Here is a 15,147-nt window from a genome sequence, read left to right as displayed (position 1 = left end):
ACGTTGCAATATGATCACCTGTTCAGGAATCTATAGAAATTCCTCTTCCTGGTAATGTTTGAATTCCTGTTTGCATCACCCCTCTCATTACCTGAATGGCTGTCACATTGTCAACACCTGTGGAATTCTTAACCCCTCGCTGTGCTATTTTAGGTTGCGCTAGTATGAATTTCTTCTCAATCTTTTGCTGCTTCATTTCCTGTTCATCACTACAGTACTGCACACACTTCAAAAACTCAGACAATGACTGTATGCCTACAAATGACATTCTGTTGTGTATGCTGACAAATGTCAGGTCGCAAGCCAAGCACAAAAGCCATAATAAAGAAACCCATATCTTCTGCATCTAAATGCATCTGTCCTGTATGCTGCTGAAAAGCTTTCATCAACTGTTCATACAATTAATGTACAGTTTCCTTAGGTTCTTGTTGCATTCTATTTAGTTTCAAACAATTTAGATCTTTGAGAGGAATCCTCCTCTTCAAAAACTCAATCCCTTAATTGCACTTTGTCATCACTATAGGAGGTGGCACATTTGTACCAACTTCCCTCTGAGGTCGGCCATTTAACCGCTGCTTTGCTCCACAACCACTCAGCACTACTACATCAAAGAAAGTATCTAAATCAACCAAGAAGACCTCTGACAGCTTCACAAACCTTTCAACCTGAGTATACCATTGCATTGGACTGTCTATCAATTTCAGGAAATTGTTAGTAATTGACAAAAGATCACCTCTGCTTCGTGGCACAAGAATGTATGTCCCACTTGCGGTTTCTCTCAAGGGATATGCTGTAGTGGTCTCTTTATCTTCTGATTACACTTTATTTTTCTTTCTCTCCTTTCTTCCTCCACTTGCTTCCTTTCTTTTCCTGCTTTTGTGCCCACTTAATTTTATATTTTTCCATCTCACTCCACTTGTGTACACATTTACCCAATTCGGTAAGATGTATTTTCCATCCTGTTAAATGCATGTTTTCAATAGAATCGTCATCTAGCTGCACCCTAAAGCTCCTATGAAGGGGAACACGTTTTAAAATGTATATATCATATTTGTTTGCTAGTTCTGTCAACTGGTCAAATACCTGTGCTTCTGTTCTAGTAACGTCTTTATCTTTTCTTGGTATTGTTCAGTATCTTCAATGTTTAAATACCATCTTAAGATTTATTTTAATTCTACTTTTAACTGAGAAATGTTCATTAATTTCTCCTTTTGGGTTTCTGGATTTGACTCAGCACTACCTACGCTGGTTCTAGTGCTCGGTTTCTCTCCTTCTTCTGTCTTTGTGTACTTTCTAATAACTTCCTGTATCCATCCTGGAACCAATCCTTCCCTCATTTCTTTCTCTAGTTAGGCTATGTCATAAGGACAAATCGAGTTCCCTTTCCTAGGGTCATAACATGCCGTGATGGTGTCCAAACCATAATTTGCAAATTTTGAAAGGTCAGGATAAATCTGTTCTCTAGATTATCCTCTGAAGTCTGCTGTGTCCCTACAGTTGGCATAACCTATGTAGGTCCTGTTTGCTGTGACACTAGTCCAGTAGTCTGAGTAACCATAACCTGCTCTACAGACATCTTGGATGGAGATCTGTACTGAGAAATTCTGATTGAGCAGGAGCATTAATTAAAGCTTACTGTGTCAAGGATTCCATGACAACAGGTTGTGGAGCAATCAGTTGGTATGTTATTTCTTGTGACAGTATATGCTGTTCCACTATGGTGTATTTACAGCCATCAGTGTTTGCATTTGGTTAGTAAGCTGTGAAACTGCAGACTCTACAGGAGCGGTTGCATTTATCAAACTATTTCCATCACTTCTTACAGAGGATTCAATATATAGAGGAGGATGCATTGATAACATTTCCTCCAATATCTCATCCCCTGAATCAGTGTCAGTATCTATGTTTCAAACTGAGTGTGTCTAGCATGTGGGTCTAGATCACACAGTGTCTCTCTCAAAAGTCTTATCATTGCTAAGTTAAAAGTTCCCCATCTTGGGAATCTCAATTCACCATCGTTCTCAGTAATTCTATTCCATTCTTGAAGCCAGAGACATCTATGTAATCCCCTCTCCATCAGCATATAATCACCTGGTGTTCATTTTGGAGGCCTTTCTTCTCTCTCTCTCTCTCTCTAATCGGAATCACCACGTCTCCTCTTACCGATTTCAAATCTTAATTAGGTTAAAACTTAGGTTAATTATAATAATCAGGAACAGTGTATCGTCTCCATCGAACTTCCACCAATCCCACTGCGAACCTTCACCAACCAACCAATAACAGCGAAGCAGCCCACTACGTCACAACTTACTCTCTGCATCAGCTGCCCCTCCTTCATAATTTTTCTTTGTTCTCTGTTCTTAACAGAAAAACACTAAATATACAAAGTTTACTCAATCTTTGTCTGCTGCTTCTGAAGATATTTATACAATAGTCTCTCAATATATCTGAGTAACACTCTTCTTAAAAAAAGAAGCTTACCAAGTTAATTCACAATTCATTCGAATGAGTTCTCGACCTGCAAGAAATCACCCAATTAGCGAAAAGTCCCCTTTGTGCATCAGGTTCCCCAATCACCAATTCCAGTTAGTACATCCACACAAAAGACATTAATTCCCTATATTTGTGTAATCAACTATGTCTCACAATTTACACTTCACATTAGCAGACATATAACTCTATTTTTCTTTTATCTATCCCAGGATCTTGGACTATTTCTTAGTCCGATAACCTTTTGCCTTTTTAAAACAAACAATCATTCAAAGAGTTCTGTACTCATCGACGCAACAGCCCTATTGATACTTATGTCCATTGAAAGTCTTCTTCGACTCAGCAACTGCCACTTGTGACCACCACTGACCACTTCTTAATCTGCTCCCCAAAATCAGACTTTGAGCATTATTCTATTCTATCTCTTACCTAGTGTAGGAAAGTACCATCTTGCCTGGCATGTTACCCCCATTTTTCACTGTATATATGTTGTTTTAGTTGTATGTGTCACTGGGACCCTGGTAACCCAGGGCCCCAGTGCTCATAAGTGTGCCTGAATGTGTTACCTGTGTAGTGACTAACTGTCTCACTGAGGCTCTGCTAATCAGAACCTCAGTGGTTATGCTCTCTCATTTCTTTCCAAATTGTCACTGACAGGCTAGTGACCATTTTTACCAATTTACATTGGCTTACTGGAACACCCTTATAATTCCCTAGTATATGGTACTGAGGTACCCAGGGTATTGGGGTTCCAGGAGATCCCTATGGGCTGCAGCATTTCTTTTGCCACCCATAGGGAGCTCTGACAATTCTTACACAGGCCTGCCACTGCAGCCTGAGTGAAATAACGTCCACGTTATTTCACAGCCATTTTACACTGCACTTAAGTAACTTATAAGTCACCTATATGTCTAACCTTTACCTGGTAAAGGTTAGGTGCAAAGTTACTTAGTGTGTGGGCACCCTGGCACTAGCCAAGGTGCCCCCACATTGTTCAGAGCCAATTCCCTGAACTTTGTGAGTGCGGGGACACCATTACACGCGTGCACTACATATAGGTCACTACCTATATGTAGCTTCACAATGGTAACTCCGAATATGGCCATGTAACATGTCTATGATCATGGAATTGCCCCCTCTATACCATCCTGGCATAGTTGGCACAATCCCATGATCCCAGTGGTCTGTAGCACAGACCCTGGTACTGCCAAACTGCCCTTCCTGGGGTTTCACTGCAGCTGCTGCTGCTGCCAACCCCTCAGACAGGCATCTGCCCTCCTGGGGTCCAGCCAGGCCTGGCCCAGGATGGCAGAACAAAGAACTTCCTCTGAGAGAGGGTGTGACACCCTCTCCCTTTGGAAAATAGTGTGAAGGCAGGGGAGGAGTAGCCTCCCCCAGCCTCTGGAAATGCTTTGTTGGGCACAGAGGTGCCCAATTCTGCATAAGCCAGTCTACACCGGTTCAGGGGACCCCTTAGCCCTGCTCTGGCGCGAAACTGGACAAAGGAAAGGGGAGTGACCACTCCCCTGACCTGCACCTCCCCTGGGAGGTGTCCAGAGCTCCTCCAGTGTGCTCCAGACCTCTGCCATCTTGGAAACAGAGGTGCTGCTGGCACACTGGACTGCTCTGAGTGGCCAGTGCCACCAGGTGACGTCAGAGACTCCTTCTGATAGGCTCCTTCAGGTGTTAGTAGCCTATCCTCTCTCCTAAGTAGCCAAACCCTCTTTTCTGGCTATTTAGGGTCTCTGTCTCTGGGGAAACTTTAGATAACGAATGCATGAGCTCAGCCGAGTTCCTCTGCATCTCTCTCTTCACCTTCTGATAAGGAATCGCCTGCTGACCGCGCTGGAAGCCTGCAAACCTGCAACATAGTAGCAAAGACGACTACTGCAACTCTGTAACGCTGATCCTGCCGCCTTCTCGACTGTTTTCCTGCTTGTGCATGCTGTGGGGGTAGTCTGCCTCCTCTCTGCACCAGAAGCTCCGAAGAAATCTCCTGTGGGTTGACGGAATCTTCCCCCTGCAACCGCAGGCACCAAAAAGCTGCATTACCGGTCCCTTGGGTCTCCTCTCAGCACGACGAGCGAGGTCCCTCGAATCCAGCGACTCTGTCCAAGTGACCCCCACAGTCCAGTGACTCTTCAGTCCAAGTTTGGTGGAGGTAAGTCCTTGCCTCACCTCGCTGGGCTGCATTGCTGGGAACCGCGACTTTGCAGCTACTCCGGCCCCTGTGCACTTCTGGCGGAAATCCTTTGTGCACAGCCAAGCCTGGGTCCACGGCACTCTAACCTGCATTGCACGACTTTCTAAGTTGGTCTCCGGCGACGTGGGACTCCTTTGTGCAACTTCGGTGAGCACCGTTTCACGCATCCTCGTAGTGCCTATTTCTGGCACTTCTCTGGGTGCTACCTGCTTCAGAGAGGGCTCCTTGTCTTGCTCGACGTCCCCTCTCTCTGCTGGTCCAATTTGCGACCTCCTGGTCCCTCCTGGGCCTCAGCAGCGTCCAAAAACGCTAACTGCACGATTTGCAGCTAGCAAGGCTTGTTGGCGTTCTTTCGGCGGGAAAACACTTCTGCACGACTCTCCACGGCGAGAGGGATCCGTCCACCAAAGGAGAAGTCTCTAGCCCTTTTCGTTCCTGCAGAAACCTCAGCTTCTTCTGTCCAGTAGAAGCTTCTTTGCACCCGCAGCTGGCATTTCCTGGGCATCTGCCCATCTCCGACTTGCTTGTGACTTTTGGACTTGGTCCCCTTGTTCCACAGGTACCCTAGATTGGAAATCCACAGTTGTTGCATTGCTGGTTTGTGTCTTTCCTGCATTATTCCTCTAACACGACTTCTTTGTCCTTAGGGGAACTTTAGTGCACTTTGCACTCACTTTTCAGGGTCTTGGGGAGGGTTATTTTTCTAACTCTCACTATTTTCTAATAGTCCCAGCGACCCTCTACAAGGTCACATAGGTTTGGGGTCCATTCGTGGTTCGCATTCCACTTTTGGAGTATATGGTTTGTGTTGCCCCTATCCCTATGTTTCCCCATTGCATCCTATTGTAACTATACATTGTTTGCACTGTTTTCTAAGACTATACTGCATATTTTTGCTATTGTGTATATATATCTTGTTTATTTTTCCTATCCTCTCACTGAGGGTACACTCTAAGATACTTTGGCATATTGTCATAAAAATAAAGTACCTTTATTTTTAGTATAACTGTGTATTGTGTTTTCTTGTGATATTGTGCATATGACACTAGGTGGTACTGTAGTAGCTTCACACGTCTCCTAGTTCAGCCTAAGCTGCTCTGCTAAGCTACCATTATCTATCAGCCTAAGCTGCTAGACACCCTATACACTAATAAGGGATAACTGGGCCTGGTGCAAGGTGCAAGTACCCCTTGGTACTCACTACAAGCCAGTCCAGCCTCCTACACCTAGTCCTTAACCTCTTTTTAATATTTTGCAGCTTATTTTTATCCCTAGCACTCAGCTATCGCTCTGCTACCAGAAATTACTGCTGGGTGCACAACTCTCACCCTCCCATTAAATACTTCAACTGAACCCTCAATATGGATCTTTATCTGAGCGTGGCTGAAGTTTTTCTTAAGCTGCAATAACAATCACTTAATTGACACCTAATTATTTATAGTCAATAAAGAGAGTTATAAAACGTTTTAAATAATTTCTTGAAGAATTAATATAGTTTTTATTGATCAAAAATCTCAAGTTACAGATACATACATGATGAGTGTCCTGAATCTGTTCCTACTCCATTCGTCTTCACCTCATAATTGTAGTACAACTGAATATTTGAGTCTTCTTCGTCTGGGAAAGTTAGAATGGAACTTTCAGTCTGTTACGTTTTCTAAGATTCTCACGGTTATCTGTCTCATACTATCCTGAAAGAATTCAGCAACTCTCTCGAAGACTTAATAGAATCTGTGCAGCAGAATGAATAACTCTGATGTATCTAACAGCTCGCAATTGAACAGTTCCCACAAGCGTTTCTAAGCTTGATCCTACTCCTTCAAGTTAATAAGATCAGAACGGTCTCTATAAACTATCCCTTCACACCATTTATATTATTCAATGAATGCTCACTAATTACCTATCCTCTCATCTTCAATAGCAGCAGTGGTAAGAATTAGTGGTCAGTAATAGTGGTCATCTCAGTCTCTCTCGATCAGTCAGTCAAGTCGATCGGGGTCCCTCTGATCGGTCCTTTCTAGAAGATCTGCCCCTTCTCATTCCCTAGGAAACATTTTATAATTATTTCTATTGATACAATTATAAACAATATTATGAAATTCTTTAGATGTTGCAACAGTAGACAATGCATCGTCTTGTTGGATGGCGTGGATCGGATACATTCATTTTTTTTTATATATTTTTATTGTTTTGTTTTTTACTTACAAATCTTTAATTATGATTCCTTTCTCTCCCTCCCTCCTACCCCCACAGTTGTTCAGGCTGGATTCCTGTGCTCCTTTCCTTTAGGCGCTGTCACTTAGGTACTTGCTATCGATTGTTTATTATCTGGCATAGGGAAAGGCTGTTTGCTAGCCTGTGTTATTGTTTTCAGTTGAGTCTGATTCCTCTGTAGAGATGTCCTGGTCCTGGTAGTTGCCTATTGGGTGTTTCATACGGTCTATCAGATTGTCCCATTGTTGTGCCCTCTCTGCGTTTCCCACTCCGTTTGCCAACTCTAGGCGTAGCACCATGGATCGGATGCATATACGTGCTTTCCTATACACCTCTTGCTTCTGTAAGAACAACTTTATGTACATAGGTTTAACACCCACTCTATTCCCATCATTTATGTAATGTTAATGTTTCAATAATATGGCTAAAAGTTAATTTTTAAATACACATCAGTGCATTCCAAAGCGGTTTAGTCGGTGGGTAAGAGTGTAAGTAATACTGGTTCTACTGTTTTAAGAAAAGTTGTCATTTTACAAGTCAAGAAAAGGTAATTAAAGAAACAGTTACTAAAAAACAATGTGCTAGACTGGCAACATACAGCACGGGTTAGAGCATGCTTTTACACATTCAAGCAACAACACATTTTAGACCTAGTGACTCATTCACGTTAATGATTAGTATTATGATTCTTGATTTTCTAATTTTCTATTGGAGCCTTATCAACATCAATACCTACACCCGAGGTGCTCTTTATCATCCTATCCTCCTGCATGAAGGAGATCAAACCATTCATCCCACCCCAAGATCTCAAGAATGCAGTGCAAGCCTTGGTAGTATCCAAACTTGACTATGGTAGTGCTGTCCTAACTGGTATACCGAAAACACGCCCCAGGCAGCTTAGGGCAACCCTCAATGCTCAGCAAGGGTGATTACCAGACCAAAATGATTTGACCACATAACTCCTTTTCTCATACCGCTCCAGTGACTCCCTGTTGAAGGCAGAGGCACTCTTAAAATAGCCTGTTTAACTCCTAAAGCATTCACACTGGTACTCCTAAATGCCTAGCATGCAGTTTGACCATCTCAGGCGGAAACCGATCCTTACGCAGCACCAACCCCCTAAGATTTGAACCACCAAGAATCAAGGGGAAAAGAGTACCTACACTTGCATCTTTTCTAGCACAACCCTGCTAAATGATCCTGATGAACAGCCTCCTTCCATAATGATCTTCTCTTTATAAGGGACAGCTGCTGACGCAGAGCACTCTTCCCCTTCCAAGGCCAATCACAGTCTACAAGCAGCCCAAACGATATTCTTAGGTCACTGACTATAGACATGGAGCCTCCATCATCCCACAAGCACTCTGATTCACTTCTCTTCTAACGACTTAGTAAACGCCAGATGTAAACAAAACTAGTTATAAAAAAGGTTCTTTATTTAGCCACAAGATGGTAGCATTGTAAAAGAATTGTAAACAAAAAGACGATGTTTTCCAAAACAATGACGACACTATTATAAGTCGCTTCCATCAGTAATCATGCTATTTCTAAACTGTGTCAATACAGAGTGCTTTTCACTCAGGTTGAAAATGCCCCTATACAGCACCAAGAATACAGACGAATTGTTCATGAAAGTGTATGATGCCAATAAATGTTCTAGTAATTCTGACTCTTTCTTTACTATCTCGATTTATGAAAATATATTACATATGTTTACGCAACGTAAGTAAGAAATCATTCGTTTTTCTCTTCAGATTTAAAGTTAGGAACTTCTGAAAACGAGCGACAGGTTAAAATACATACTTCTTTTCATCAGACAGGTAGTGCGCCTGATTAATACTATTTTTTTCTGTGAGCAAATTCGGAAATGTTAAGGAGCATCTCAGTTTCGCCAGCTGTCTCATGCAAAGGTTTGCACTCGACCAAAACTTCCTGGAGCTGATGAGAGCATCTTCACTGTCAAATATTAAACAGTCCAGTAAACACTTGTGAGGACGACGTGATGAAAGAGCCTGAACATTGACAATAATATGTGTGGCTTTTTCTGCACTTCTTGCATAATAGGGAAAGAGGCAAACTGATTTTGCTCGGATCCGTGTCACAAAAACCTCTTTGCTCCATAATATGTATCCGTGTATCGGGAATCCATTGCAAAAATATGTCACTTAAATTTTGCTTGTAAATAATTTTACGTTACATATTGTTTAAAGAAATCCGACCCCAAAACTGTTACTTTTTACAGTGAACTTAAGAAACAAGCATTTGCAATGTAATGGGTCTCGCATTTGCTCGAGTTAGAACTATTAGCATTGTAAAGTGCTAACTGGACTTTCCTTGCCTGATAAATAAAGTAAAACAGTTGACATAAGCAAGCCAATTCAAAGCGCGACGGCAGCCATGAGCGTGAGCACGAAGGAGAGACACAAAAGGAAAAAGAAGTTCACTCGCAGTCAAACGTATCGGCAAACATGCAATTATCCATATAGCAGGGTCGATGGTGAAGGCGGTAACAAAACTGCCCCAAGGAGGGCCAAACGTAAAGCATTTACCACCGGTAACAAAGGATTTTTGAAAGGTAAGCCTATGAACGAGTGATAGTGATGGTCGTGCAGTGGCCAGGTTAAAATGCCACAGATAGATTACAACACGTCAGAGCGCTTGCACGCTCGACCATAAAATACATAAATTACTTACGGTTTATCTTCATTGTCACAATTCTTATTCTATGAGGTGAGATCTCTATCGTGAGAAAGGCAACTCTTAATTGCCTCTTAGGAAATAAATGTTCTTCACAGATAGCCATTTTTAACTAATTTTTTTGGGTAAACTCCTCACCGTATTCTGTTTAGTCTATTAAGCAAGCAATCTTGATAGGAGGCTCTCACTTCACAAGATAGGGAAACCGAGGAAGGTGAAAAGGCTTGGAGCAATGACATTTAAAAGTAAGCAATAGGACGAATGGAACATCTCCACCTTAACCTCTTTGTCACAGTCTCTTGGTTGTGCTAATTATACGAAATACTCTCTTTGCATCAGGTCAAATTTGTTCTAGTGTTTACTGGCGGTGAATGCGGTACTCACTTTTGGGGACAGGGACAGTAGTCGCGGAAGGGAGACAAAGGGAATCCTTAGTCATCCATGCGTCAATTTTATAGACACTGAAATGAGGCAATGCCAGGACACCATTCATCACACTGCATTCCCTGTGAATCTTAAAAGAGAGAGACTTCCTTCAGAATCGGCCTCAGCACTAGTCGTACTGCACCTTGTTCCACTTATATCTTCAAAGATGGGCTTAGCTTGAATAAGCCATAGACGCTCATGCCTGTCCCTACCTGGTTTCACTCATCTTGCATGTGTTGATCGTGGTGTTGCCTGTAGCCAAGCCTCTGGTCCCCTGATGAATCAGAGCATCTGGGTTCGCCATTGAAGTGACAGCAAGAGCAGACTGACAGTTGCAGCTAGACTGACAAGGTGGGACATGGACATTAGCATGGCTCTGTATTTCCAAGGCCGGTTTGTTCCTTCATTGCCCTCACTGACCTCACAGACACAAACAGTGTGGCCATGAGACCACCCAGACGGTGTCAGTGGAAGGGCCAGTTAGTGGCACTTCTCGACAGTGGAGCTGTCCGTTTAATGAGATAATAAAAAAGGACTTCCAATATGCTTATAGTGACGCTGTAATGTTATTGCCACGAAATATTACAGGTGTTGGTAATTGCTGTCATGGCACACAGTCACGAAAATGGTTGCAGCATTACAGGCAAGGGATGTTAGGCAGCATCTTTTAATTGGAGATAAGCTTCAAAGTTAACCACTGTATCCATGCATGAAACATCTAGGGACAAAGGCCTGGAGAATGCCCTTGTCCACTGATGGAGCTTATTTCTGTCACAGTAACTGAACCATTATTATCAGTAAAATAAAAAGCTGTGCTGTCAAATATTTGGGTACTAACAGCAATATGTTTACACATAAAGAACTGTAAGTCACCTACAAAGAGGCATACCTGTAACAATCATAGTGCAGAGGAGGGCCCCCTGTTAACTGCAACCAGCCTAGATGTTCGTCACTAGTAAACCAGCTATCAACAGTCAGGACTGTCCACAAAACACTATCTGAAACAATGGAGGTACAATCCGTCTCCTGCTAAAGAAAACTTACACAGTGGAAGTCAGAGCAATATAACCCATCCACACTCAAAAATATGAGGTTATAACAGTGAGAAGAAATCTATAATTGTCCAGAATGGGATATGGTCGATAGCACAAAAACAGATGACTGACCACAAAGCAGGTGATGCACAAATCTACTTGAAAATCTCTTCTTCAGATAACTAGTGCTTCAGACAAAGGCTGCACGCCATTCAGACCTGGAAGTTCAATGCTTACCTGAAGCTTAAACGCAACAAAGACAGAATTCCTGTTACTTGGCAAGAACAACAAACAGTATACAGTCTGTATTTGAAGCCTATTATGGACGATCCATGTTTTTGGTCTTGAAGTTTTAGTGCTTGTTTGCTGACTGCTAGGTCTACAGCATGAGTGGTGGCTTCAAGAATGCTCATACCAGAACCCAGATTCACTAAGTGCCACCATGATGAATGGGACAATATAATATTGGGGATACTGAAATGATCTTTTGAACCATGTAAATTGGTGCTCAAAAATAGGTATTTTGCCACAAGAACCTGGTTTGGTGCTAGCACGTGCTCTTTAATTGACTATATTTATGATGATGTTGCACTTTCCTGATAGTGTAACGATTTTTGTACAGAAGTACCCCTATAAAAGCGACCATCAACTGCAAGGGTTGACATTTTTAAGTGAGTAAATTGAAAATAATCTATTGGTGTGGAAAATAAATGTATTGTCGAAAGTGGTATTATTTAACATGACAAGTCTAAGTTCTTGACCTCTGTTCCAAATCCCAAGATATCATCTATTGTTTTAACAACAGGAACACCTGAATTACGAAATCAGAACACTATCCAAAAAAGGCCCAAAAAGTGTTGCCTGTATTCTCAATATAAATAAGTCATGTTTTGGCTGAGAGACCCAGCTACTGAGAGAGATCCAGTGTTAGAAATCAGGGGGTGGGGGGAAGGTTGGCAAAGGTATGCACCCTGTCCAAGCAGGAACCACAATTCTGGTCAGGGTAAATTAGATGCACAATCTAAATTAACCTGTGTTCATCCTGTGGTAGTCTAGCACAGAGCAGGCACAGAGCAGGCAGGTGTAACTTAAAAGCCAATATGTAAAGTATTTGTGCAACACTTCAAACAGTAACACAGTGAAAACAGCACACCTGGCTAGAATAACAGAGCTTAAATCTATGAGCAAAACAAGACCAAAATGACAAAAATCCAATACAGAGAAGTCGAGATATTAATCTTTAAAGATAAAAATTTAAATGCAATTTATTGCTTAAAAGCATAAAGTGCCAACCAGGGATATCTGGTCGTGCGAGACTAGGTTAAAACCAAAAGTTGAGGCTGACCACAATGGGGCATGGGTCAGATACAGTCCCAGACACGTCCTGCTGGAAAGAAGTTTGCCGGGAACAAGGAGAGCATTGCTGGTGGTGGTCCGCGGGCACAAAGAGTTGGTTAGGCATCGCGGATGGGAGGGCTGAAGCCCTGCAGTCATGAGGGGTGATGCTTGATGTGCGATGAGACAAACTTGAGGAAACTCACACGGATTCTGAGGGCAAGTGACGCAGATCCATCAACATTGGGCACGTTTGTGATCTCAAAGAACTCAAACGCTTGATTTCAGCAGCCAAAAACCACTTCACCTGGCCCAGGATTGGAGAGGTGCCCCTTGGGGGCAGGAGCTGGTTGAGGTGTATTGGAAGTTTTGTGTCTCTGACACTTCAGAAGAACAGAATGCAAGCCAGCAAGCCCTTGGAGTCCCTTTAGTTCTGAATTGGAGAGATCCAGGTCCAATAATTCTCACTACCAGACAAGGGGGGCAGCAGGTCAGCACAGCAGGAGTACAGCAGAGTGAAAGTCCTTTCAGCAGCACAGCATTCCTCCTTCCTGGCAGAGTATCCACAGGTTCAGAAGTGTACTGAGTTGTGGTGGTGTCAGAGGTCCACTACTTACACCCAGTTGGGCCTTTGAAGTGGGGGAGACTTCAAAGAAAGGTCTTTGAAGTGTACTGAGGTCTTCCCTTCCTCCCCTGGCTCCAGACTCACTAAAGGGGGCTATGCAATCCTTTGTGTAGGGCAGGACACTGCCCATTCAGGTATGTGTCAGCCCCTCCCCTTCCTCGACAGGATGGCGCCTCAGCCTGTGGATGGCCCATCAGTCACACCTAAGCTTCCCTTTGAGTCTGGCTGTCTAGAGTGAATGCACAGGCCCAGCTGTTAACCCACCTCAGACTTAGATTGGAGATACACAAAAGGCACCAAAAGGTTAAAGTAAGAATATGCCAACTTTTACACTTTGATAATTATAATTGAAAATCCGACTTCACCATAAGTTGTGGTTTTAAATTGTGATTACAGAGACGCTAAATTTGGAGGTCCATCTCTTCCCAATTGGAAATTACAGTTATACAATACAATAAGGTAATCTCAATGTTATACTATGGGAGAGATAGGCCTTAGAGTAGTGAAAAACGAATTTAAGATATTTCCAATACTAAAACAAGTAAAACATAAAGGCATATGTCCATCTTTTTAAATACACTGCAATCTGCCCAAGGGCCTTTCAGAGCCTACCTTACGGGTGACATATGTATTAAAAACGAAGATTCAGGTCTGACAAAAGGCTTAACTTGTGAGGTTGACATTGCAGTTTAAAACTGCACACACAGGCCTTTGGCATGGTTAAGGGAAAACTTAAATGAGAGGCTCAACCAGTGCTACAGTCCCACTAGTAGCATTTCATTTACAGGCCCTGGGCACATGTAGTGCACTTTTCAAATAGGCCAATTGGGTATGTTACCATGTTTAGAGGAGAGCACACATGCACTTTAGCACTGGTTAGCAGTGGTATACTGCTCAGAGTCCTAAACACAACAAAAATGGGACAGAAAAAGGAGAGGAGGAAAGCATGATGTTTGGGGTGACCCTTCAGAGAGGGTCATTTTCCAACATCCAGATACTGAAAAGACATATTCAGGTATGACACAGGGTTCTTAAATATCCAGTACCATGGTGGCTCTACACTGAGGAATAAAAATAAGACATATATTGAAAGGCACAGAATGAAACCAGTTTGCACAGAGACATGGCACACATCGTCTGTGTGCATTGATGCAAGCCTTTGTTTGCATGCATTATCAAATTAAAACTGGACTTACTGGTTTTGCTAATGTTTGTTGGATTAGGCAACCCCCTAGCCTTAGCTTGAGTAACCACTACCTTATTTTCAAAGCTATACCCTAAAATGCAGTGCTTCTCATACAATGACACAGCTTGTTGTGGATTTCATTAAATGAGAGGAAGGGCCATGCATCCTTAACTCTAAATTATTATTTACTCAGATAGTAAATGTTACATAACATTATCACAGAAGTTTTTTTATATAAAAAGAATTACAAGCAAACATAAAATCATCTATATATTTAAAACCTCATTCAGTGCATTGTTCTTATGAATTACATCTAATAAAACAACACAATTAAACTGTTTCTAAAGGTTCCGTAGAGGACAATTACTAAAACCGATTACAAGTCATAGAACCTGGGAATATTCATAGCTTGGACATTGTGCAAAATATGAATAATGGCTGCCTGTAAGTGGTTGTGGATACCCTCTGATGTTCAAAAACAACTACCAGGTATATTTTCGACATGAATTTGTAATTGTTTAGTCAGTGTTAATGTCTTTAAAGGGGGGTTCAGGTGTCCGTGTGCCAAGCATGCAGAATAGTGCTAAACAGTTCATCCTTCTGGGATTTCCATTTGCTTTTGTCTGGGAATGCCAATGGGGAGTACCCAGGTTTTTGTGCACACTATCTTATAGTGAAGCCATGAAGCTCTACTGCATCCATCTTTTAAAATACCTGTGGGTATCACATGAAAACAAACATGTTCAACTGTTTTGAGGACTTCTCATAGGGAAATGGACCAGGCCATGCCATGCCATGGGAAGGTGCACCAGGCCATGCTGTATTGAGAGGGTGTCATATTCTTCCTCAATGAACTCCAATGCATTGATGGAAGTGTTGTAAAACTGTACTGAATGGGCCTTCTCTTCCTAAAGACTCAGTTATTGAAAAGGAGCCA

At 42.3% G+C, this 15,147-nt stretch overlaps 1 protein-coding gene across 10 annotated transcripts in view; it reads left to right on the top strand.

Annotated features, from left to right (window-relative positions):
- Positions 1-15,147, top strand: part of PTPN22 (protein tyrosine phosphatase non-receptor type 22) — a 638,407-nt gene that overhangs the window by 533,388 nt on the left and 89,872 nt on the right. The gene's annotated exons all lie outside the window — the stretch shown is intronic.

The sequence above is a fragment of the Pleurodeles waltl genome, chromosome 6, assembly GCF_031143425.1.
Source record: "Pleurodeles waltl isolate 20211129_DDA chromosome 6, aPleWal1.hap1.20221129, whole genome shotgun sequence".
NCBI lineage: Eukaryota > Metazoa > Chordata > Amphibia > Caudata > Salamandridae > Pleurodeles > Pleurodeles waltl.
This window is presented reverse-complemented; position numbering and strand designations above follow the sequence as displayed.